The following is a 27,588-nucleotide window of genomic DNA, read 5'->3' on the forward strand; positions in this document are numbered from 1 at the left end:
AGTCGTTTTTAGGGTACGGTCCRCGGGGAAGGAAGGGGTGGGGGAAAGGGGACAAGAGCAGTGGAGGTGGTCATAGTGATGGTGATGGTGAGTCTCCTCTTGCCTCAGCTTTTCCTCGCTCGGCGCCACCTGACAATGAACGTGTTTAGGAGCCAAAAGCAGCAGGAACAGCTGGAATTGAAAAGCSACGGARTGTTTTTCCGTGGAACAYGAACCATTGTGAAGATGGAGAAATRAAATAATTAGAGACTATCTAAATTTGTTTTTAGGTGATCTGAGCTTTTAAAACACCATTTAATTCTTCCAGATGTATGCTTCAAGGAAGGACCGATCCCTTTTATATATATATATATGCACGCACTCAGGGAATGGGAAGCCCGTCGGAAACTGACACCTATATGATCAATATTTTTTGCTCTCTTTAGGCAAAGAGAGGAGAGTTGAAGTTCACCTTGATTTGATATAKATCACATTTTACTTGATAATTAGCAAATGAGTGAGCTGCTCATCCCAGACAAATAATGTATGCTCTCAAATTTAGCTGCTCTTTAAAAAACGAAGTCTTTCCAGCTTTAAATTTTGAAATGACCGTTTTAAAAAAAAGTTTACAGGAGTAACACATATTCTTTGCAATGCCAAAAAACTCCATAAAAATAAAAACAACCTAACAACCTCCCAAAAAAAACCCCACCAAACCCAAATGGTAAAGTTTTTCCTTGGCTTGGATTCCTGTCATCTTTATTTTATTTCCTTCCCCCTCTTTCTGATCTTAATTGCACTTTGGTTCTCAGGAGAGAGGACTCCCCACKTCCACAGTCTTTTCACCGGGAGCTGCAGTGCATGACAGTTTACAGCCAAAAAACTTCCTCCAGCCGAACAGCTATAAAGATTCCCGATTTATAGCAATACTTTCCCTCTTGCATGGGAAGATTAGTAGCCTCCAGCTGTTACTTCGTGTTCAGAAGGCTTGTCTGTCATTCCCTACCTTATTTCSCGGGACATCGCAAAGCCCCAGACACCTTTCCAGAGGGAACCAGCCCGTCCCTGTGGTCCCRGGGTACCAGCTGCCCCTGCACAGCTTTAACCGCCTGAGGATGACGTGCAAAAATATCAGAGCGTGTTTAAGTATTGGAGGTATTTGTTTAAATATCTCTCAGCTTGCAGTTCTGGGGGGGACACACGCGATTAACACCACCCTTGGGGCTGGATCTGCGACCCTGCAGCCCCTCCCCGGTCCCATCCCCGCCACTTCCAGTCCCCACCCTGGGCAGCAGCGCCAAACMGGCCAAGCACCCACAGAGCCCACGGATGAAATCCACATTCCAAACGTCAAAATTTCTCACTTCTTATTCCCCAAAGAGTAAGCACCTGCTTTCCCACCAACTAGCTTTTTTTTGCCCTTTATCTCCCTTTTAAAAAAGGAATACATTTATCATTATGTRTATGTAACCAAGATGTGCATCTCTACTTGTCAGCTGATTTTTCCTGGACACTGGGGAGGAAGGTCCTACTGATGCTACTACTGAGGCATTGATGARGGTATAAATGCCATTTTCCTAGGAAGGTTCTGGATTTTGTGTAATCTGGTGTGTTATTTTCCTTATACAAAGACTTACACAAGGCCTGAAGATTGTGCTGGAAGAGCTCTTTATAAGAACTCACCACTTTTYAACCTCAGCGAGCTGACATATATCTGGATAGCACATGATAACCTGTGAAAACTTACAGYGGTTTTGTCCATATTAAGTTCATGCATTGTGAGAATTAAGCCTCTGGAATAAGTATGTTTCAGGTTCTCTACTTTTTGTGTTTAATAGGACTGATTTTCTCAGTTTTGGTGCATGCACATTTTTGAGAAACATTTTCTTTTCAAGTAGTCTGGGCAGAGCTCAGCATGTTGATTTTGGTTTGTTTTGCTTTCCCCCTTTAGCATTTGGGAGGGCAAGGCAAWGGCAGAGTGCCATCCTGCATTTCTGGAAGGTGGCAAAACTCCTGTTGACTCAGTCAGATCTTTGCTTGAGTACTGCTAAGTACCCTCTCCAGCTCAAATGCTCAGATCCTGAGGTTTCCCTCATGAAAGTCAATGACCACACTTCCAGTGACTTCAGCGCCTGCTGCACTAGACAGCACCAACTGGGCAAAAACAACAGAATCAACTGAAATTCCCATGAAAGTCCTTAAGGSACAGTCTGGCTCAAAGATAGAAGAAATCAGCAAATTTGGGAGTTATCTAGAATATCCTGAACTAGAATACCTTTTTCARTATCTTAGCAATATTGCTTAGATGACAAGAGCTATTCAAACCAAGTTTTCCTGAGTGAACTAATAGGAACAAAGAGCCACCCACCACTCTTAACAGGCCATTTCAAAGCTGCAGAGGGACAGGCTCAACAGGGACTACAGGGGATGCAAAGAGAAGTGGTAGAATAATAAATACTGTTTACCGCATTATCCTGGCCGAAGGGATAAATTTTTAAAACTCCAACCAAGCAAAAACTAAAACAACAATACAAACAAACAAAATTTCAACCCCCAGATCAAAGACATATTCTGCTTCAAATAGGGACTGTAGAAATCTGATGACAGAAAGTACTAGTGTTGTCATACATGTCCTAGTCAGAGTCTTGTTGGGAGACCCTACWGTAAACACCTTTTTGTATACTTCAATCCATGTAGTTCCCATAGGGCACTAATGTAAACTCAACTTTCCTTGCTGAGATATGTTGGAGGAGGTTAAAAAGCTAGTGTTCAGGTCTTAAGTACAAAAGTCCTGAGTGAAGATACTGACGTTAATGATCAGAATAGACTTTTACTGGAAGCATTCATCTTTTCCCTAAGCATATGCCTCTCTTTATAAAAGTATGCAGTGCTAAGAATCAAACTGCCTTTCACAATCCTTTTAACACCAATAAAAAAAAATTATGGAATTTGGATATCCACAATTTTCCCTTTATCACTACTTTGAATATTTAATGAAGATTACTTAAGGTTTAAGACAAACCGTGTGCTTTACTGCTAGACAATGTTAATACCTCTACATAAAGCAATGTAAGCCCTAATCTATAACTGCAGAATTTTTAAAAACAAATCCATCTCTTTTCCATTGTTTTGTGAGGATTTTTTTCCCCCTCYTTTACTGTTTAGTGCTTTTCTTCTTTCTCCTCACTGGTCCACAGGAAAGGCAAGTACACAGTGTTAATGAGCACTATTTTATATTCTATAAATAAGGGTAACATTTTTAGCATTCATCTGTCAATTTGTGACTAAATCTAGATTATTTCGAGTTTTGGGATTAGTTTCTGCCTTGAATGTGGCCTCAAAGCTTACAACTCCTCCTGAATCCTTTACTGTCAAGATTATGTCCTGATTTCTTGCTCTAGATAACTCCCTAATCCATTTTGCTTTCTGAAATAAAAGCATTTGGACAGCTTCAGCAATGAGGTGTTACTGAAAACAAATTCTCTGCCTCTCATCATCAAGGAAGCTCCCAGATAAAAAAYTGTTTTCTTTATCTTGTTTGAATTAATCTCCACTGACTGACACCAACAGTTTTGTCTAACTCTGAGGCTGTTTTCCTCATGTTAGTGCAGCAAACTCAGAGGAAAGGACAGAAATTTGACTCAGTCTAGGGATTATTTGAACTCACATGTGGCATGGTCTTACATCAACTGAGCTACTTTCTAGGTCCCTTCACTGTACCCTTACACTGCTCTGAACACAACTAATTTATTTCTTCCAAGCAGTGCTTCTATTATCCATACCTAACTCTTCATCTTACCCATACTCACTTCACCAACAAGGTCTTCTCCACATCTAACTATTTTCATATTATTACTTTTAAAAAAGTGAAAAATCCATAAACTGATCAAGTCACCACCACATTTTCCTGTCAATCTTTTTTGCATTATGTGCACAGTATTAATGTTTAGCACCATGCTGGACAGGTCTGTTCAGAGAAAAATACGTGGGAGAAGGACCACACAGACCAGAAGAACAGGCCTGTCACATCAACAAGTTTAAATCCGGACAAGGAAAACATAAGTGAGGCAACACTCATTGGAAAGTGGTAAATGCAGAAAATGAGAAACTGCTGACACCATAGCTCCTTAAAGAAGCTCCTGTTGGCCTTCTCAGAGAGACAATGGGCAAAACTAATGCCAGCTTCTCCTGTCACACAGGGCTCAGACCTGGAGAGCACCTCCTGGGATGTACAGACATGTTTGTGGCTCTCTGCTTGTGGCATCATGAGGAGTGTAAAATGTTTTACTGACTTCAGCCTTTTTGCATTCAGCACACCTATCAACAAACACAAATGTTTCTTACTGTTTCCTGGTTTGAATTCAGCTAAGGTTCATTGGATCTTGGCCACTTCCTTTGGCCTTAGGCCACCTAACAAGTTTAGATATGGGGAGATGGCTGATTTAATGCACAGCGCAAGAGTTTGAATGCCAGGAGAGCTAACTGAGGGCTCTGCTGTCTCACTGACTCACTCTGGGCAAGTCTGCAGGATCTCATCTTGGTAGCCTTCAGAGTGAAAATATTACACAAAGGTTTTCATTGCTAGTAACCCATCCTTATTTTCTCTAGAACCATTTGTAATGCAAGTAAGTATCCAATAGGCTAATAATGCATAATGAAAAGTAATTACATGTCAAAACAAAAATTCACCTTTGATGTCTGGTAATGCAAAATCGGTTTGATTTTCCAACAAGGCTGCATTTTTCCTGCTGGATGTTTTTGGAAAACATGTGTTTTTATCAAACTGCTCATTTTAGTACACTTAGTTCCAGCATGCTGCAGACATTGATTCATTTGACACATTCAATTTGTTTAAAAAAAAAAAAAAAAACAAACAACACAAAAAAAAAAAAAAAAAAAAAAAAAAACAAACAAAAAAAAAAAAAAAAAAAAAAAAAAAAACACAAACCAGTCCACAGAGTTAAAAGGAACTATGTAAACCCTACCTTTTCATGTAGCAATCCATGCTGTCAGTACCACATGCAGACAGACACAACAGAGATGATGAACAAAGTGCAAATGACAAATGTGTAGGGACCAGATCATGTAATAACCATCACTGCCTGTGCCATAGGAGGCAGTGCCAGCAATGCCCAGGGAACACTGCAGAAACACGAATTTCTCTTTTCAATCATGGACTTTCCACTTACATCCGTGCTAATGTAGTATATTAATAAACTTGCAGATACATTGTAAACGCTTATTTCCCTTCTTCAGCTTTTTTAACAGGCTGAATTAAAACAACTAAATTAAACCAATCTCAATTGTGTTATAGTCATTGTTTTATACTAGTAAAAAACACCACTAATTGAAGCGTTCTCCAATTCTATCTTAGACAGCTTGTTATTTGCATTTTATTTTGGCTTTTGAAAAACAATTTTTAAAGAAACAAAAAGGGAGATTTCAATGTTGTCCAAGTCAGTAATTTCAGGTGCATTCCACTTCAAGAATCCCGTGGCAGATGACATGTATCCTAAAGAATTAATTTTCTGTTTCTTTCTGTTCAGATGTCAAAGACAGGGTCAATCTAAAAGGAAGAAAAATAACTTCAAGGCACCCTTCTTTAGGAAGAAAACACTTCAAGCCTTAACACACTGACAGCTTTGATAAAAATAGGATTTAATTCAAGACTTTATTCTTGGCAGATGTCTTGTCTCACACATTAARTTGTGTACACTTGTAGTAAATATATTTCCATTCAAAAAGCAACATTTGTGATGCACTGAGAAGTTTTCACCCCATTTTACTTCTAGAAATACAAGATTCCGGTATGCAATGCTGGCACAATATTAAGCTAATAAATCAAGTATACATTTGTGATAAAGAAATTGCAAAACTCACTAACTCATTATGCTAAAAAAACCTCTTAAGCATCAGTTAGTTCCTACAGATTTTACCCCAGAAATATTTCTGTTGAAAGCATAGAAAATTTTTCCATCAGTAATTACACAAGAATAAAACTGATCCTAGGGTGAATACATCACATCCCCAGTTCTTACAGTGTTTGCTCTCAGATCAACGACTGGAAGCTGGACACCCTTGTATTTACAAGACTGGATTATGACKTGTGACCCTATTTTATWATTGCTTACTTTTTTTTTATTTTTTAATTTGCACCTTGAGTAACAGCATAAAAAAAGTTTAACTTGGAAGCATACACACATTACAAGTCTTCCTTTCAGRAAATAAAGGATTGGAATTAAGCAAGTCTAACATTTTTGCTTTGTTCCTGACTTTAAAAACCCTTGCTCTGCCACAAGGAGGTTTTGGCAAAAGATTTGTTTTTGGAAGGGGGGAGGAGATAGAAAAGAAGGGGGAGGAACCTAAAAATCTCCACCTTTTGGCGGTCTCAAGTACTTGTCTGCCTGGAAGCCCAATATGATGCAATTAATGAATGGCAATCCTCCACCTTCAGTGCTTCCTTCCCTTTCTCGAGACAGATGTGCTGACAGCATGGCACCTTCTTTAAAGGAACTGAGTTTTATGGAAGCTGATCTCTCAGCAAGGCACAAGTGGCTACAAGCTTTTGGCTGCCCCATGTATTTTCAAGCAAAATCTCCACGTTTCACACCAAGTATTCACAGACAATATCAGAGATGAAAACCATTTCTATCCAGGGTCTAGCAACTGCCTCTTTTTTTTACAGGTTACTTACAAATATCCATGCATGTTAACATTTTCTTTGGTTGTCTTAGCTTGCAAACGAGATACATTTGTCTATAAGAGTGTTTTCTATCTTTTTTCTCATATGGTGCACATATTTTACTCTGTTTAGCTTTAATCCTGTTCCTTCCACGTATATCCTGGTATGCAATCTCTAACCAGTTCTCTCCCTCCAAGCTTTTACATCTTACAAGATAATACARTGCCACCCTCTCCTCACTTACACCCAAACTCAAGAAAGAAAAATAATTCAAAATTCAGCCTAACTGGGTGCCTAAAATTAAATGCCTAAATAAGTTAGCTGTTAATCAGGGGTGCTAAATGCCTATAATTCCTACCAAAGTCAAGAACTATAGAAAACTAAGATATTTCAGCCTCTACAACCTCCATTTTCYATCTGCCCTCATACACAGAAATGCATATTCTCAGTTTTACTCACCAAACAAATTGTGCTAGGCTCAGTGACACTGGATAAAGCAGCTTTAAGCAGAAATTAAGTTATTTAAATTGGATTCTCATGACTAAATTTCACCACAGAAGTTTGATACATTTTTTAGCTTAAACACTCCAGCAAAAGAAAATAAGAAGATAGAAGAAAAGAGCTAGATACATGGAATCTCAGATTTCCTTCCAAGAGGAAGCACAGCTCCAGGAAGCCTTATGGATATCGACCAGCTGTCATGAGAGACAGAGAAGACAATGCTCATTCCATGCTTCTCATGCTTCACAGTGTCTTGCAAAAGCAATCTGAAGGATGTACACAGAATAAAATCTTACCCTTGAGTTTTTCCCCCAAAAATTAGTTTTCCTAACATTGCCAATGTTCTGACTCAAATAAACATCAGAGGGAAACAGTTATTGCTAATATATTTAAAGTGTTTGTGGAGATCAGTTTGTCTCTCTCTGTAAAAATTTRGGTTAAGCTTCAAGCATGATTCAAAACAAGAGACACAGTTCTAAAATATTTTTTTTTAAGACAAAAATATCTATAAATTATCTCAGAGTTAAAAAAGCARTATGAACTTATACATAAAACAAGTMATTTATAAAGGATGCTATRAACTATTAGAAGTGGAGTTTCAATGGCTTCAGACCAACTGAATACCTCATTTACACAGAAATACTGAACATGGATAGAAGGATTTCAATGGATATATTTGAGATGCCTCAGTTGGGAAACTTTGACACAAAACCCCACATATTTCTAATTACTTTTACTTCAATGTTTTGTTACTAGGCTTCCAAGTAGAAATCCTGAAATGGTTGCAAAAGCTCTTTCTTCCCTTCTAYTTGTAGCTGAAGAGCTTTGTGCATAACACCAGAGGAGCTCTTTCTGTTGCTGAAAGTCCTGGTGAGAATTTCCTTCAAGTGGATAAACTMACAGCAACCTCAGGAAGGGAAAAGCAATTGCCTATTTCATATCTGTCTTTAAATTACYTTCTTCACTCTATATAAATTTACAGCTCTAGAAGACTTAATAGGAAATTATTTTTACAGACTGTTGGAAACTGAACTTCTCATGGAGAACTTGATCATGGAAATCTTGGCTGAAGATCTTGTGCAAAAAGCCTGTTAGCAGAAATATGCTATTCTGGAAAGGGTTGCTGGCTTAGCAATATTCTTTAAATAAACCAATCACACTTAACATTTCTTCTGCCTGTTCTTATCGACCGGTCATAAAGAAAGAAGCAAAAGAAATAGGTAAACCTATCTGAGAATGCCTTCATCCTATAAGAACATGGGAATACATGGCTTMAGAGTCTTGCCTGAAGAGCAGTWATGGTAATTTAAAAGTATTTGTCTYGAAAAAAGTKTCCAGATTAAAGACWAAAAAMCAATTATTTTTTAGCAGTTTCCAGTTATTTAAGCACCTCACAGGAAGAGTGCCAAGTTTCAGATAATTCAAGGCCTGAAAACAGCAGTGGTAATGAAAAAGTAGAGATTGATCTGAGAGTCAACGCAACCTATGAGAATCATAAGAATTACAATAATTCAAAAATCACCCATAAGTATGTGGAGTTTGTTTTCTTTGTGGCACTTAACGGAGGTTGGCAATTTCTATGTGTTTTGTTTTGAAACATAATTTGAAACAATGATTTGAGTTTGGCACATCCTTATATACCAGGAACTAACAAGTGTTAAAAACATCACGGTCTTTTGAAAACCATGTTGATCCTGTGGATATTTTCCCAGCCTTTACACTACCTGCTTCTCCTTGTATTTTAAATTACCTTCAGTTATATGCAGATAATAAAAATTTGCCTTTATTTGACTCTATTTAACCTATCATTGTCAGTACARCAAAATATTTTTACATTTGAGAACTTTTTCAGCAGGAAATCAGCCCAGAAATTACATAAAGAATCCTAACTCTTTCTTCAATTCTCCTTTGCTTTGGGATATTATCTTCAAAGTCCTCAGACCTTCCCCAAATTCCTATCATGTATTTAATTTCTTACATAATAAAGCAACTTCTAGACTTGGGGCAACTTAGAATTCCAGGACCCTGCAGGGAAAACCTGCCCAACAATTTAATTTCTGTCTTATACACAGGGAGTCCCATTTGGGAAGCAGCAGAAACCACACAGTTCAGACAGAGTGGTTTTAGGCTGCCCCTATACTAAAAACCCTTAAGCTGCTATTGCAGCCTAATGGGGCTGCTGSTGTGCATTCACACAGTCCTACTGAAATGCCTTCCTCATTAAAYGGGTTATTCAGAAGCAAACGTCTGCACTGACTTCGGTTCCTAAATAACTTTAGATTCAATGTCAGGGTCAAAATATAGCTCCTGAATGGCTTCAGGATGGCAGAATACCTGGTTTTCCCTAGGATTTGTGAGTTAGTGCAAGGACAAGGGAATCAGTAGATGAAGATCTGCTTATCTAGTCAGGTTTCTTTGCAATGCAAGGTCTCCTCCTTTTACACTAGTGTACTGTAAATTGCCAGGGAATTGCAGGCAAGGGTAACAGCATTTTGTCACAGTTGTGATTAAGAGACTGACTCTTTAGTGCCCCTTCRAATTGCCTCTCCTGTTGTCCTAATCCAAATAGAATTTCATTGTTTCCAATGCATGGGAGGAGGATTCAGGGGGAAATACTAGCAAATTTCACTTCTGTCCCAGAGAGGTATGCAAACAAACAGCAGAAGTGAACTTCTAGAGAAATTATTTTACTGCCTATTAGTGTCTGCCACTTCTCATAGATCCATCAGGACGCATGAGAATTCCCTTATAAAGTAATTTATGTGCTGTGCTGCAGAGCAGCACTTTATTCTTTTGATCTTTGATATTAGGGATAACAAATTTGTAGGCACCTCCAAGGATAACAAATTTGTAGGCACCTCCAATGGCCTCAGCACTGCCACACAATCTAAGCTGGACTGGTCTGTCTGATGCTTGTTCCATTAGCTCAGTTTTAAGTAAAATACTATGATTATCTCAAGTATAGTCTAGAAGTAGGCAGGACTTTAAAAACTGTTTGAAGGACCTGATTAGAAAGCAAAGGTGTTTCATTTCCAATCATACCTTTCTTTATGTCCTGGATTCAGCTGTTACAAGTGTTAATTTTTAAATAGGTAAGAGAGACAAACACATCACTTTGCAAATATTATTTTCTTGATTGCTTAAACTTGTTTTAGCAGTTACACTCCTAATCAAAATGCAGTGGAGTGCAAAGTGCAGAAAGTTGTTTTTTATGGTTTTGATGAAAAATCCAGCATATGCCCTTCCAAAACTGGGAAAAGGATAGCAGTGCTTTCTCTTCCTTTTTAAAAAGAGATTATGACTCTCTTACCCAGACCACCTTCATGTTAGCATGTACTGTGCACCTGAGGCATTGCTGTATTCTAGTATAGAAGGCTATAGTTCCTTTCTAAACATCCTTACACAGATTTGAAAATATTATTTCTATGTGTAAAAGCTGTCTGAAAACCTTATGAGGCAACTTCACCCCATCCTCTTCACTTTGCTTCACAGGTGCTTCTTAAAATGTTGCTAAATTTGTTGTGAAGGAAAGTTCTTAATTTTGTCCAAATCACTTAAACAGCAATCTGTCATARTTACATGCAAGTTGCATAGAGTCTTTCTTGGGACTTGTGTATGTTCTTCTAAAGGAAAACACGGCTGTGTTTTATGACAGCATTTTTTTAAGGCATATGGTGGCTCCTTTTCTCTGCTGTCTACTTGTCTGCTGTCAGTGGGGCTTCAAATGTTCCATGCTTCCTCCCTGGAAAAAAAAAAAAAAAAAAAAAAAAAAAATAATGAAAAGGAAAGAGCTGAGCTCCTGCTGCACATCTCCAGAGCCCTGCGGGAACAAAGAGCCAGGAGTGGTGGGAGGGAGGATGGAAAGCCAGTGGAAACAGGCCGGAGACAGGCAAGGCAGTGGGGGAAGGGGCCATGGGGCAGAGTGGGGGAATGGGAGTAGAAAGGAATCAGATCTGGTAAGCTGAGGAGAAGCCCGGTGGGAGAAACTTCTTTGTTTGCAGGAGACAACAAAGGAGAAGGGGAAATGATGGAAGAAGCAGGGCTGTTGGGTTAGAAGTTGTTCGTTGYTCCTATCCACTCTCCGCCTGCTCCCATGAAGGAGAAAACGAAAACACACAGGGGGAACTGATTAGCATGTGCAAACAAACATGCTTCTTTTGCTCTGCTTGTGACAATTAACTCTCTCTTTTTCCTTTTTTCTCTCTTTGTTCAGCACTTTGGACAAAACCGGTTAGATATGAAAATGCAAAGTTGAAAATCTCACATGGCAAGGCTGTAGAAGATACTGACTTCATTGATCTCAACACATTGATCTAAATGTATTATTTCACCAGCTCAGAAGTACTTACTTCTCTTAGACAGGGCTGACTGTTGCAAAGAAAACTAACCTGACCAACAGTGATATAATTTTTCTCTAAATCTAAAACTTATTTTTTTCTGTATCCTGGGAGGTTTAGCAGGGAGAATTTGGCATTAATGTCACAACTTTTGCATCGTTTGTATACAAAACTGCTTTGTTTTAGTTTAAAAACCCCKAGTGGAAACCATTTACTTGTGGAAATAAATGTCAAATTCCCATGAGAAATTAAYATATATCTTTGCTTATCAAGCAGGCCATCTAAAATATCAAAACCAGAGCAATACTTACCTTTTCTAAGTTAACTAATATCAGTTCTTTGCTGTAGGACTGAATGTTTTCCACCTAGCAWTATTACAGCAGAGTAGTCAGCATTTCAATGTAATCTGCACTACAATRCCCTATGTTAATGCAGACAGATACTTTAAAAAACAGAACAACATGTTAATTGTCCCTCCCATATAACTCTTGGGCCTAACAATTAGTACCCACTTTTATTAGCAGTTAAGTGCAGAAATATACCATTTAAAAATCTTACAACCTTTGTTCTGGGTTTTAGRTGACTTCCACAAAATGTGTCTTTACTAATTTCTTTTGTAAGCTTTCGTGTTGTAAACAGTGTTTTCATTCCCTCACTTGTTGCCTGGATAGTAAAGCAAAGAAACAGGGCACCTTATTTTGCTAAAACTTCTATTTCTTTTTTAATTTTATTTTAAGAKATTAGTAAAAGCTGGAAAACTTTCTTCACTGGTCTTGGATGAGTATTTTTCCACGTCTTTATCTGCTGTATTTGGAAATCTGAATTTGTTAGAAAATGAAGCTATCTTGGGTATTAAACTCGTCAGTTATAAAACTGGATTAAACTTCAATTTCTTGATCACATCTGAAAAAAAAAAAAAGATCGCTCAAAATAGAGCAGTATCAAATTCAGGAAGATTCTTCCTGTGAACATGAATTATCAGAATAGCCATGTTCTTGGAAAACAGGCTGACCAATACCATTTTTGCTCTTTTGTGAATTCTCATTGCTGGCTTCACTTTTCACACATTTATTATTTCAGTTGCTCTGTTTTAAGATACGTTCTGAGCAAGATAAACAAACAAGCTACAATTTGTGGAAGCAAAAAATTAACTTGTCCTCTAGATTCCTTTTCCTGCAATGAAGTTACACGGCCCTTACATACTCATTCCTGCCCTGCTACTAACCAGGGTGCTTACATATTTTCTWCTCCRTCAYAAATTATTAATATTTTRATTTTGTTGAAACTCCTAGCTCTCRGTAAATATTTCTAGTTGAAAATAGTGACTCATCTTTGATAAGGGTTTTTTTTTCTTCTCCACTGACCATCTTTGATTCTTTAAAGTGTTGTCATCTCTCCTATTTTAASAGCTGTGTTATTTCATACAGCTGAGTGTCTTGTCTCTGCTACATGAATCTGTGGTCTCTTTAGTTCAATGAGCAGCTGCTGAGAGAGTGTAAGACAGYCCACTCATACATGAGGTATGAAGACTTCCATCAAATGAAACTGAAAACCATTTTCTCCATCACACCAAGAATATGAACATTCTTCTAAATATGCTTATTTTCTGTTTCCTGGAGAGCTGAAYTTATTGATTCCTACTCAGTTTTGTTGTTGGCAAACACTGGTGCATGAAAGGTCTTATACTGGAAAACATTTCCTTCCAACTTGGTTGCAGTACAAAATAAAATGCTCACTGGCATTGTGCTTTTCAGTACTGAAAGTGTATTAGCTCAAATGGAGAAACTCAAGTTTCRTTACAGTCACTTAAGCTTTGAGCTGCAGCAATACCAATCATTCTGGAAAATTACTTTAGAAATTTGCTGCAGAAGAAGAAGATAAAAGAACAACAAAAATTATGATCTTCATGTAAGGCCAGGATGATTGTTAATATCAAAAAATTCCAAGTATTTATAGTTAGTCTGTTCCTGATGGAGCTTTTTKGGGAAATTATAAAGAGGTAATTTCTTGTGATGATGTTTTAGTAATTCTTTTCTAGTCTAGGAGATTTCTTCTTTATCTGCATAATTAGTCCAATCAGTAAGTCTTGATTTCCCTACTTAAAGTTAAAAAACCAAACAAAAGTTCACCATTACACTGAAGAATTACACAACATAAATTAATAGTATGAGTCAGTCCTGAGCAAGAGATGTATCATCACCATCTAGTTACATCAGCTTATTTAAAAATACTTAATTAAGAAGGGAGAAAAATGCAGTATTTGCAGAAGTAAGCATTTTCACAGAATATGTACAATTTGAATTGGAAAAATCGATTGGAAAAAATAATCTGATTCTAAGTCAAATCTGAGTTCTACTGTTTGTTAAACCAGTCTAAATGTTTGGAGCCAAGTACAACACCTGGCTGCCTTTGTGCCAGATTCCACATAAGGATGGTGGCTCCTTCGGTTGGACTGCACACCCTATTTTTCATATAGTGTAAGCAGGTGTCCCCTCTGGTAAGTGAAGGATTCATGAGTGAGTGTAGCACAGGAGGATGGGGTGGTGTGGGAGCCTGACAGAGGAACTCTGTGCTTTTSTTTCCAAGGGAGTTACAGCCCCTGTGAGTCAGCAGAATACAGGTTAACGCTGGGCTGAGCCAGAGCACTTGGTGTCATTGCAACAAATGAAAATAACACCATCTGAGCCAACAACATCAATGTTTTAGTGAAGGACTTGTTTGAGTTTTCAAGTAAAAATGCAATTTTCCAGACTGAATCTTGAGATTTCTTTTTTTTGTGTGGGATCAAAATATTTTACTTTTATGTTTGTTTGTTTGTTTGTTTGTTTGTTTGTTTGTTTGTTTGTTTGTTTTGTTCAGGAAGGAGAATATGTTTCAAAATCATTGAATTCTCATTTTTCATCAGATCTTCTCCTAACCAGATCCCCAAAACCTGTACTTTTAAATTTCCTAGTACTACATTTTAGGGGAAAAGTATTAATAACAGTATGTGCAACCCTATACACAGCAGTAGAGTAAAAGTATTTGTTTGTTGCTGCATTCAGACTTAAGTACAAAGTCAAACCCAAATCTCCCTTCAAATTAGACAAAGACTCCACACTCAATTCAAGAGACTTATGGAACAGAACATGATTGTGTGGAAAAAATGAAGAGCAACATACCAGCACTGGATGCTTCAGAGCCATGTCCTGAAGAGACAGAATTTTATTTTTTATGGGGCAAAAGCACTGGCACTGCATTTCTACAAGACACATAAAATACATCTCAAAAAAGGCTTATTATAAACAATTAATTTCATAGACTTAATTTAAATCTTTACAGAATTGTACTAGGTTTGCAATATAATGATAATTATAAAAATGTATTAGCTATACTTTTTCATTGCAATAAATTAATTTCTGTGTCTTCAGTTATTTAGAACATCTCTTCTCTGGTAGGACAATATCAAAACTTCCTGACATCAACCAAAAGAAACTATTAATAAAATATTACTCAGAAGACCTAAACAAATTTATCTAAAAATAAGCTGTGAAAATTTTATTTGCTTGTACTTTTGCATTAAAGGAAATTCAAAATCAGTTTCTTTTAACAGTACCAAAGTTGGCACAAATGGCACAAGTCCTTGGAAGGTAAATATGTGCCTTGCTCTGTTTGAAGAAATCTGGCTTCAAAATGGCAAAGTTATAGACTTTTGAAAACACGCATCCTGGTTTGCACAGCAGGTTTTTAACATCAGAAGCAAACACCAGGATGTGATGTTCTGAATATTCACTTTCAGTATATTTAAAAGCTCACACCTACTTGTATTTGAATCTGTGATTACTTTCAGTACTGCATTGTTCTGAATCACAGTTACAAAAATAAAAGGGCGTTGGAAACCTTATGGTTTATAATAAATCATGTTTCTGCTTTCAGTCACTGAATGAAAGAATACAGGCATTTTACTCATAGGAACTACTATTACTCTTGAAGAAATAAACTTTAGATAGGGTTTCTTGCAAGAAAGGCTGTGATCTAGGAAATATTCTGATTCAAATYATTATGTGGAGAAAATATACTCACATTTCTGTGACCCCATTATCCTATTTCCCAATTCATAGAAAACTTTACATGCTCTGGAAGATATCTTGCCGTGTTGTCTCTGATGCTTCTTTCTAGCCAAAACTGGAAATGTGTTTTCCTCCATCACTTTCCCAGGGATGCGGAGGTTTATGTTCTCTTGGAAATAAATAATCCACCTTGGGATAAGAGAAAAATAAAATTCTTTTGAATAACAAAAAACAGTTCTCCACCCTCACAGCAGAATCCTTAACACACAGCCAAAGGACTTTAAATATGGTCACAATCAAAAACTTTCTCAGAACTGAGTGCACCTTTCAAGATTTGGCTTGAAACTTCTGTTAGCTACTGGAACTGTTCACCCTTGAGCCTTGACAGTAGTTTTAGACTGAATTTTGGAATGAATAAGAAAGTACATTTCTGCCAGTTGGCATTGGGAGTGAGGTTTATGGCTAACTCAGTTCTGAGTTTACCCACCTGGATTAATCATAAGTGACAGAGAATAGCTGAGATASGGAGAAGGTGAGATGCTTAAAGTAGGTAAGAAAAATGCTGTCAAAATTAACTGCTCTTTTATGTGTGCTGCTTGAACCAGTGTAACAATTACAGTTAGTACCTTCATGCACACTGCTGGCTAAGTACACAGTATGAAGAAGCAATTGGAGGAATAATACAAAAGAAGTTAGTGAAAGGATAGTTTTTAAAGATTTCTTAAGAAGAACCATACATCCCTGAATTCAGTAAAAATGTCCCACAGTCTGAGAATACCATAAGCCATTGATGGATTTTGCTAGTTTTGACATACAGTAATAATTAGCTAAAAAAGGGAAATGTTTATTTATTATTTAATTCTATTGTATTTCTTGAAATAAGGGCTCTTTAGTCAAATATCTGTCACTGATACATCAAAAAAATCAGAAATTAATGAAAACAAAATGGGCCTTTACTCGCAGATTTTCCCTCTGAATTTCATTTATCATGTTAGTAGTAAATATTCAACATTCTGGTGTACTATAATAATAAATACTCCTGGTTTTACTTCAGTTCTGAAGTCATACCTGCAAACTGGTATTCCGTAAAGGTCCTGATATAATTTGCTTGRAAGACTTATCTATAGATATCATGAGATGCTAAAATCCATTTTTAAAGCCTAGAAGATCTAGAAAAAAATAAACCTTTTCTGATGATTCATACTTGAGAATACAGCATTTCTAACCTGTAGGATAGCCAAACCATGAAATGTACATCCAAAACCTATTCCAAATGTATTACTTCATGCTTGCTGCCAATTCCTTTGAATTCSTTTTCTTTCAATAGAAGTTGGAAAAAGGAAGAGGTTGAAAACAGATGTGAACTCCTGCTCCTTCAGTCTTCTAGGCAGATTTCCCACTTATCTACCAAAAACACAGTTCTTCAAATAATTTTTAAAATAAAAATTTTGATTAGTGTTAGCTCTCATGAGGGAGCTGAAGACACCCACCTCTCCCATCCCAGTGCCAATACTCCACAGAAAAGTGCTTTAGTTCTTATTTTGTCTGGAAAGACCCTCATTTAAAGGGGGGAAAAAAAAGAAAAAAACAAAAAAGAAAGCAGAGAAGAAAGCTGTGATGATTTGCTTACTAACCAGATCGAGGATGCTGTAACACGTTCAGCACCTGCAAATGTACTGTTTTGCTCCAAGTAGCACCAAAGAGAATATCATGCTTGGAGGAAAGCAGTAAAGTTCATCAATCAGTGAATATATGGCAGATATTGTCATTGCTGCTAAATCACCATTCCCTTAAGCAATATAACATGCCTGGAATCTAACTGTGGAGCTATCCTGAAAAAGTGCACCTCTGAATACCAGGGCTGTTATGGTTTCCTCGCAGCATTACAAACAATCTCCTGTTTTTCTGGAGGACTGAGAGCCTTTTGTCATAAAAGCAAGTGCTTCATCAGAGCTCAAGTAYGGAAACAGGTTTTGTTTCACAGAAAAGAACACATGGGTCAGGGTAAATTTTAAATAACTCAGCTTTCTTTCTAAAATGAAGCCTCACTGTGAATTTGTCCTTGAGATCAATAAAACATGTGAGAGACCATCAAAACACTGAGGTTGCTCTCTCTTAAGCAGCCAGTCATATTTCTAAGCACTTCAGGGAAGCTTAAGCACGAAGTTTGCAAGGAGKTCCATCAGCTTCCTAAAGATTGGGGTTCTACAAGGAGAGGAGTTTCTTTAACAACAACAAATACAAGTTGCCACYCTGATCCTCCAGCTCATATTCTTAGAACAAGATTTATTACATTTCTATTTTATTGCTCTAGTAGTTGGAAAAGGACTTTGAAATGGGAAAACAGTGATCTGGTCTTAATGTAACTGGATTTTCTTTGTGTTGATCTGGTAATCTGTCTCTAAGGCTTTTTGGTCCAACAGAAATATATTCATTCATGCAACTCAGAGCATGAAATAAAGATTTAGAACCTTACTTTGCCAAAACTGGGGAAATAAATATGCAGTTATATCAGCTTTTCAGGTACCTCCTATCTGGTCTCTTTCCTTTTTTTTTGAGCACATGGTTAACATGGGAGCACTAGTGTCAGTTATATTAATGATTTCTTAATGTGTGGGACTATTTTTTCCCATTATTTTTGTAGTCAACAATTATGAATAACATCCTGCCATCGTTTTTACAAATGGAGAAACAAAAAGAAACATTTGTAAATCAAAAGACAGTAAAATAACATCTTTTAAAATATTACATAAATATTAAATAGTGGAGCTACTTGATCTATTAGATAAAAGTCAGACCTGAGCATAGCTCAATATAATATTAAATATGTTCATACATAATGACRGTAACTGACCTCTAGACAATGTCATAGAAAGAACTCAAATAAAAAGGTGCCTTTCATGTTGAAAATATTTCTTWCTCCTTTTACAGATTTTGTACTATAAGTAAAAAAAAAAATTAGACACTGTGACTATTACAAACTGAGCTCACTCAAAGAAATCTTCATATTTAATTCAACTAGGAGATTGTTGTGGTTTAGAATGCTGGACGAAAGCCAAGCACCCACAACACCTGTTCACTCGCTCTCCCATACCACCACTGGGCAGAGAAGAGCGAAGAGAAAAAAAAATTAACAAAAAAGCTCATGAGTTAAGATAAGGAGCAGGGAGGAAACGCTTGATGGACAAAACAGGCTCTACTTAACTTATGAAGTGAATTTATTACTAACAAAGGAGGAGAATGAGAAAAAAAAGACACCGATATTCTCCCCACTCCTTCCCCCCTTCCCACAGAATATAAAGCAGCGGGGGGTGAACAGGGTGGGGGGTTGGTCAGTGTGGGGTTGGTCAGTTCAGGGTGTGGGGTTGGTCAGTTCAGGGTGTGGGGTTGGTCAGTTCAGGGTGTGGGGTTGGTCAGTGTGGGGTTGGTCAGTTCAGGGTGTGGGGTTGGTCAGTTCAGGGTGTGGGGTTGGTCAGTTCAGGGTGTGGGGTTGGTCAGTTCAGGGTGTGGGGTTGGTCAGTTCAGGATGTTTGGGTTGGTCAGTTCATCACCAGATCGATCTGCAGCTGCTGAGGGAGAGGAGTCCTTCCCTTGTGTTGCCGTGGGGTCCCTCCCACGGGAGACAGTTCTCCATGATCCTCTCCGGTGTGGTTCCACTCTCACGAGCAGCACTCCACACACATCTGCTGCAGCGTGAGTCCCCCCACAGGCAGACAGTCATCCCAAAACTGCTGCACTGTGGGTCCCTCATTCCCTGGGTACAGGCAGAAGGCCAGGCTGTTCCATCTCGGGAGCAAGGCCTCTCTCTCCATGGGTCTCCTGCTGGACACAGCCCCTTCCCGGCATCCGCCCGCTCCGGCGTGGGGACCTCCCTCCTCCATGGGCTGCAGGGGGACAGCCTGCTCCACCATGGTCATCTGCAGGGGGACAGCCTGCTCCACCATGGTCACCACGGCCTGCAAAGGAATCTCAGCTCCAATGCCTGGAGCAGCTCCTTCCCCTCCTTCTCCACTGACCTTGGCGTCTGCATCTCTCACACATTCTCAGCCTCTTCCTCCTCCTCTGGCAAAACTACTGTGACTACCAACTTGTTTCAATTTCTTCTTAAATATGTTTACACAGAGGCATAACCACTATCTTTAATTGGCCCAGGTTTGGTCAGTGGCATGTCCATCATCCTCAGAGCCAACAGCAATTGGCTCTGCTGGACATGGTGGAAGCCTCCAGAAGCTTCTCACAGGAGCCATCTTTTCAGCCCCCACATTTCCAAAAACTGGGCCAAGCAAAACCAACACAGAGATAAACATTGTCTGTATAATAYTGAACATTTAATGACCTCCCGAAATTCCTATTCATTCAATTCATTTGATGAAACATTGCACTGGTATCAGAAATGTTATAACAAAAAAAAAGATCCAATATAAAAAAATCTTTGGCTTAATTACAGTTTCTTTACTACTTTGTAATAGCTGTAGGGAGATGTAATAGTCTTTATAAACTATATTTTTCATATTACATATATGAAAATATATAGTGTTYAACTTCCCCTGTTCTGCTGACGGGTCCAGCAAGCAAACATGACTTGTCATTGACACTCTCTGCTTTTCATTATCTTACTGTGTGAGGGTGTTCTTCATGCATGAAATGCATATTTACATGTAATTTACAATGAATAAATAAATCGTCATTAATGACATTGAGTAGCAATCTTTAATTCTTATGTGTATTCTTATTCTTTAATGTGTATGATGACAAATTCATTGAGGTCTTTATTTTGCTATTCAGTATGAATTCGGCAGCTTGAATTATCTGCCTGCCATTTGAAGGAAGCAAATCTGGCAAAAAAAAGCAACAGTTATTGTATTTCTAATGAGTTATTTGATATCTAAAATTCCTGAGTGACTTCAAGTCCAACAGTAAGCTAAGGCTCTGGAGCTGGGCTCTAGAAGATTTCAGGAACCATTCTTAATGCAGGGTCCTATTTCAATTTATAAAATACTGGTGTAAGTGACTCATTATACAACACTTTCAGCATTCTTGTTCCACTAGAGCGAGACTAAAGAAACTGGTAGGACTCTACAGAAACGAGCAGGGCCATATGCTTGGTGGGCTGCTCGGCTACACACAGAAAAAGACTGGTTACAGCAGTGTGGGCGCTGTTTCTTTCAGTCCCATAGGTAACACCAGGCAAGAAGTTACAGTGAATAAAACTGAAACAGCAAACGAAATCAACCAGAATGGCGTAGCTTGATGACATCTTTGGAAACAATCAGCGAAACCAGAAGTCTGSCATATGTAAAATGATGTTKAAGAACAGATGTGACATCCTTTGGYCCTYCGATAAGCCTGTGCCTATGTGGAGTCTTTGGGACTTTGGTGACTTGCTTATGCAGAACTCCTTATGAAGCCTGGTAGAAATAATTCCCTGCTATGAAGGACAGCAGAAAGGGAAAGTGCAATTTAACTTTCATCTGGAACTTCTGTCGTCAGGACTGTTGAAATCGTATTTATTAAGTGGCAATGTCATATCCGCTTGTAGCACCTAGAGATTTAAATACATACAGCACTARTTCTCTGAGTATATGGAAATCTGCTCATGTGCACCGTGTCTTTGGATGGGATTTAAAGAGCAAATGTTCCCATACCGGCTTAACTAGAGTATTTGTCCCTTTGAATTCAAATCAATACATTTTTTAAAAGGATCACCAAAATCCTCCCACACTTGACTAAATTATTTTGGTTTCTGCAGTAACAGAGCATGCCCACAGTTACTAGAAACTCCTCTAGAAACTCCTAGAAATTTTTCAAAATTTAGTCCTTTAAACATCTGAAAAAAAAAAAAAAAAAGAAAAAAAACAAAAAAACAAAAAAAAACCGGCTAAGATAGAGAAGACCAGGGTTCCTGGGAAATAGGGAGTTAACACAAGCGGGTTTTGTTGCCGGGAGTAGGAAATAGCTCACTCCCGTAGTCATTTGCCTAATTGATTAGCAGCCTGATTGCAGCGGCGGAGGACGGGAGCTCCCGGGGGGATATGCATGMACAGAGGCGGCGAGCTTGCGGGGCGGCCTCACGGAAACGGAGCCTCCTGTGCTGAGAAATCATTTTCCACCATCGCGCCCATCTCCAGCACGCTCTCCCCCTAGCACGGGTTGTGGACTCGGAGAGAGGGGCCCAGCAAAGGAGCCGTGGTGTTGCCGCCTGAGGGCTGCTGGGGGCCCGGCGGGCACAGAGCCCATCCCGGCTGAGGGAACGCTCAGCCCCCCGCGGCGAGGCTCTCCGCCTGCAGGAACCTCAGTTTGCCTTCCCTCCCACACGCTCCCCACCCGCGAATAGTCAGGGGTTGGCTTTTGCAGTGTTTCCTGCCCCGTCGCTGCTCTGAGTGAGAGCCAGAACTGCCCGAGTGACCGCAGTGCCACGGCTGCGTGGCTCCCTAATCCTGGCTCGGGATGTTGCCTTGGGAAGCGCTTCCCAGTGCAGTAACCCGGCCCCTCGTCTGGGCTGTTTCAGCTTGGCTTCATTACTATTACCATGATAAAGACCAGCCTTTCTTTTTTTTTTTTTTCCGACTTCCCTTTTCAAGTCTACTTGCTCTTGACTTTTCTGAATTTCTCTTTGAAACCTTGACACTTTGGTTTTCTCCCAGACAGATCTAATTACAAGAGTTCAAATAAACCTTTGGGTTTTTTTGTTGGGCTGGGAGGTGAGGGAGTGAGGAGAAAGCGTGGGTAACAGAGATGTTGTGAAGATTTCCTGGGAGAACTCACCTCCTCCTAAGGCTCTTCAGGTCTTCTCTGCAATTCTGAGAGCCCAGAAAGCTGCAGCTGTGGAACAAAATCCAACATCMATGTTTAGCATAAAACAGAAATACCAAAACATGAGCCTACAGGATAAATAGGAATTGGAGGCTGCCAAGTGTTTCAGCGTGCGATACTCTTGACTTCCTTAAATGAGACCTCACCATTCTTACCTTGAGAAAAAAAATGGTAACAGTTTAAATTTTAAAAAGAAGAAAAATCCATGTGAAGGCTCATTTAAAGCATCACACTGTGAAACGGTATGTGGCTTACAATCTGCTACAGCACTCATTTAGCGCTGATGTGAATGACAATGCCTTTTAATTTTTTCCCCGCATATCTCCAGGATTCATTGGAATTCCTGCACCGTTCCCAAACCCCAAACCAACCTACTCTCCTTAACTTGTAGGACTTACTGACTCCCATGTTGCTAGGGCTGCAAGGTACCAAAAGAATAATTTATGTATTTCTAGGGCTCTTTATGAAAAGTTATCTCTCTGATCCAGACATGACAGAACTCAGGTCTGCTTTCCTGAGAGCAGCAAATGACTCAGGATTTCAGTCATGGTTCACCTGGGGATGGCTTACAGAGATTCTCCTTTATGTCAGTACAAAAGAACGCAGTCAGACAGTGAGGGCAACACAGCCATCATCCATCTCCAACAGTGTAAAAAGGAGAACTATGGCAGGGGTTAGGCTTTTACCCTGCYGACATTCATAAATCACCTGGAACAAAGACACATGGGAAAAGTGAGCCTAGCCACAACAGAATAATTATTTCTGTTATCTCCAATTCAGTATTTAGTTCTGTCACTAGAGGTGCTAATACTTTATTAGGAAATTGGTCTGCATTTCTATCTGGAAGATAGACCTTGCTTCTTTTTCTCCTGTTACTTCCCAAGTCCTTTTCTTTTCCAGGCCACAAGTCCTTCTACATCCATACACTTCATCAGTGAGGCTCCTAATTTAGTATTCTGAGGTYCACCATTAGAACCACTAGACACAGMTTTAATCCTTTTGATAAATTCTGTTTATGTCCCTCCTGTATTAATCTCAGAGTCCATAATACATCATTCAGTGACAGAGCAGTGGATAATTTCATTAAACCTGTGGATGACACCAGGTGGGAAGAGACTACTAGGAAGCTGGGTTTAGAATACAAAGTGATTTGGACAAATTGAAAGCATGGTCTGAAGCAGCAGCAGCCATCAAGCACAGATAAATGCGAGACAGCGCACACAGGCAGGAATAATGCACTACATGAAGCCAGGWTGTCAAGCAGCTGCTTAGAGAGTGAGATGAAAGCTGAGTAGCTACCAAGGATTGCAAGCTTAGCAAACCYAAACACTGCAAGAGAAACTGGAAGCATAAGCCAAATAATTTGAGAAAGAGGAATGGCTTTAGTTGCAGGAAGAAGATCTAGGTTCCAGGTTGAGAAACACACATTTTAATGGTWAAGGGAAGGGAACTCTGGACCAAGTTTGACAAGGAGAGCAGGTCCTTCAGAAAAAGTTAGAAAAACATCTACTAATAATAAGTGGGTATTATCTAAGACTGCAGTGGAAAGAGAAGTGGTTTAGATTATCTTTTCTTTAAAAGAACCTTCCAGTCCTACAGTTCAAATAACCTAATAAGCGTAAAACTTTTGCAGTTAACAGAATTTTCCAATATCCAATTCCTTAAATAATGTACAGGTTTTGACAAGTATTTCTCTAAAATAAAGCAAAAAAATTCTGAGCTATGCTGTTGATTCACCTGTATTCTACCATCCTCTACAAAAGGCTGTGATCTGTGTGTAGTATTTTATTGTAATATGCTATTGGGAGACAATTTTTGTCTTTATGCTTAACTAAGTAAAGAGTACAACAAGCCRTAAACACTAGACAGACTTTTTAAAGAGCATTTGTCTATAGAAATTACTTCTGAAAACACCTCAGAGTCTATCTACRGTACCTGATCTTAAAAAATAAAATCAATACCCCTAAACTGGGAGCAATTTCAGCTAGAGAGAACCATCTAGCTGCATGCTTCTTAGTATGCTTTTCTKTTCATTCTTATGTCCAGAGACAGAAAAAAATCCATCAAGGAGTGACAGGCAGATTTATTATACTAGAGTATATACTAGATTASTAAAAATAGATTATGCAAAAAGAATTTAACTAGCTTAAACTAATTTACATACATGTTTTTCCTTGCTTATGATGTGTCAAATTAATCATTTCAACTACASTTTATCAACATGAATCTAAGCATTCTTTTTAATTTTTTTGCTTTAAAACATCATATAAAAAAATCACATGAGAATAATTATCCATGCTCCAATAATTTTTTTTTTAAATTACATAAATCACCTGTATATAACACAATTCACAGTTTGATGGCCTCTTTTGTCCTTTTCTGAAGCTTTTAAAATACGCTGGACCACATCCTACTTCTGCATAAAGCTAGATTTCCACCTAAATTTGGTAGATTTATAGTAATACCCAGTGGTTTTTATTTTTCCTCTCAGAGGACAGACTGAAGACTACTGCAGTTTACAAAGCACAATGAACTTTTATGTCATTGATACTACATCTTTGGATTTTACTGTGAGATCACTCTGTACTTTACAGCAGGACAGCAGATGATTGATTCTGTTGATTCTTTTTTTCCCTGTTCAGTCTGAAAGATTTTTTGTATGACCAGTAGATTCCTGCATTAATTTTCTGAGGCCTGAGCAATATTCACTGAACTTGTTCAAGATTTGACTGTATCCTTCTTTCATCATCCCATAGAATTTCCCTACCTGGTAGATAGCTCATTCATTTCTAAATTATTAGAGTATTGTCTTTGGATCTGACCCTAATGTAGATTATAAATACCAAAATACTTACTCTTAGCTTACAGCTTAGTAAATTAAATGCATATAGTTCTTACATGGATGACAACAGCAGTTTGCATTTTCTCCCTGAGCACAGTTTAACACGCATAGACAGGACTTGCTAGTTCAAAGTGAACTTTTGGCCTCTTGGTGGCGCAGCAAAGTTTGGTTCCTGCASCAAMTGCAATTCCTCTACAGGATCGCTCMAAYTCGGCTTTCAGCTACAGTAGTACAAATCAAAAGCAACCTCCTGGTGCCAGCATGAATGTTGACCAAAAGTTAACATTATATGTAYACGTTAAAAAAAATTCAACTTGTTTTTGCTGGAGGTGCGTCCTGGTTGCTATGGGAGTGATCATCATCAATTTCCTGGCTAGAATGGGATCCAAATTTACCCTTCAACATAGTTTTAATGTTGTTTTTTACACTTGTAAAAGATACAGATTTTAGCTGTAGTTCAGGATTTCCCAAATGGATTAAGTTCTTTTTCTTGACGTTTTCCTAGGACATTTAATTTAATAAAACAGAAAAAAACACCAACCAAACAAAACAAAACCAACCCCAAATGAACAACAACTAAAAAAGTCGGGAAAAAAGGGTTAAAAAAATAATAGTCACATTGTGATGGAACCCTTACAGTATTACCTTCAGCATTTCCAACAACCCCCTGCCAGCAACCATTCAAACTGGGGGCTCAATGTACCTGAGACAGCTAATTAAAAAAGGAAGTGGTCAAAGTCATGCTTTTTTTTTTTTTTTTTTTTTTTTTTTGGTAAACTTCAAAGGTGATCCCTCTCCTTCCTCCTCTTTACATTTTACTGTCTGGCTTTCTGCAGCTGTTGGCTGAGCTTGTCTTTCATGGCGTCAAACCTGCCTCCTCACGGTCCATAAAGTTACAGCAGAGATCGTGATACGCAGGTGTGGAAAAGCCAGAAGTGCAAGATGGGCCCGTTAATGATTTTTCTGGCACCCCATGCTGAGCTGCTGAAAAAAAAAAAAAAAAAAGAGAGCAGCTCGCAGAAGGCAAGGGACTCTTTGTTTGCAGAGGCATTTGAGATTGTATTACTCCTGCAACAGCAAAGGTGTTGGGTTTTCACTTTAAGGACTGTTTACAGAAATTATTCACCTTTTATACAGCTTTTAAAAAATGCTTTGAGGCTTTAACTGGACRCGGGATTTACATCGCACCAGTATGAAAACTCTTACTTTTCATTTAACCCCCCATTAAATCATTCAATGATCTTACTGAGTGATAAGCAGCCACCTCCCATTGTGTGAACTTCAGAGGAAAACAAAAATCAGTCATTAGGAATTCATTCATGTCATAAACTTTCATCTGGAAATTTCTGCAYCCATTTACATTTGGCCAATGAAGGCAGAGGGGACCAATTGCTGGGGGGAAATAAAAGAACAAAACAGTAATAAACACAACGATTTGCTGTTGAAATAACTGAACAATATCATAAACTGTATCTAAAACTCTTATCTTATAAAAGTCACTTAAAAGTCTGCTTTACTTTAAACAATTCTCTAGCTGTGAAGTGGGCCTAAAGAACAACATTTAGCAACTCCAGCTCATGATATTTAGAAATGGGTACCTGAAATTAATAGTCTACAGGAACCATTTTCCAGACCACACAAGTGACACACGGTGTTCTCTGCCACTCAGAATCAATGGAACTTGAATTTTCATCCAAACACCAAGGCATAGCCTGGATTTCCCAAAGTATTTGTTGCCCAACTTCTACTTGTGTCCCTATCCCCCTCTAGGAGAGAGAGCCTGAACAGCGGCTTTTGGGCTTTAAATCTGTCCCTGAGCCCCTAATTAGGTGTGGGATGCTAGCACTCCTGCAACCTCTAGGTCCTAGATTCCATAGCACTCTAAACTTTAGGCATGTGTATTTTAACTTTGGCCCTTTACCTCAATGTTTTAAAGCTAGGCAGTGTGTTGGTGCTAACAAAGAGAGAGCGCTTAAGGACTGAGAGAAGCAGCGAGTGAGGAACATATTCTGAGGGGATCGGAGGTTTAAGAGGAGCTACCAAGTCAGAAAAGTGTCAGCTGAACTGTCACCTCTGCTGCTTGCCCATACAGCAGAAGTTTAGCAAGGTAGGGATTTGTCTATATACAGCTACTGGGCATTGCCCATATCTCAAATGTGCAAGTTCAGTTCTGCAGCTGCTTATCCATCTAGACTATGCCATGGTTCAACCCCAGCTGGCAGCCCAACCCCATGCAGCTGCTCACTCACTCCCCCACCAGCGGGATGGGGGAGAGAATGGGGAGGGTGGAAGCTACAAAACTCATGGGTTGAGATAAAGACTGTTTAGTAGGGAAAGCAAAAGCTATACAAAAAAGCAAAGCAGAACAAGAAATTAATTCACTTT

This window comes from Malurus melanocephalus, unplaced genomic scaffold, assembly GCF_030028575.1.
Source record: "Malurus melanocephalus ecotype Western Australia unplaced genomic scaffold, MMel_1.1 scaffold_5, whole genome shotgun sequence".
NCBI classification, from domain to species: Eukaryota; Metazoa; Chordata; class Aves; order Passeriformes; family Maluridae; genus Malurus; species Malurus melanocephalus.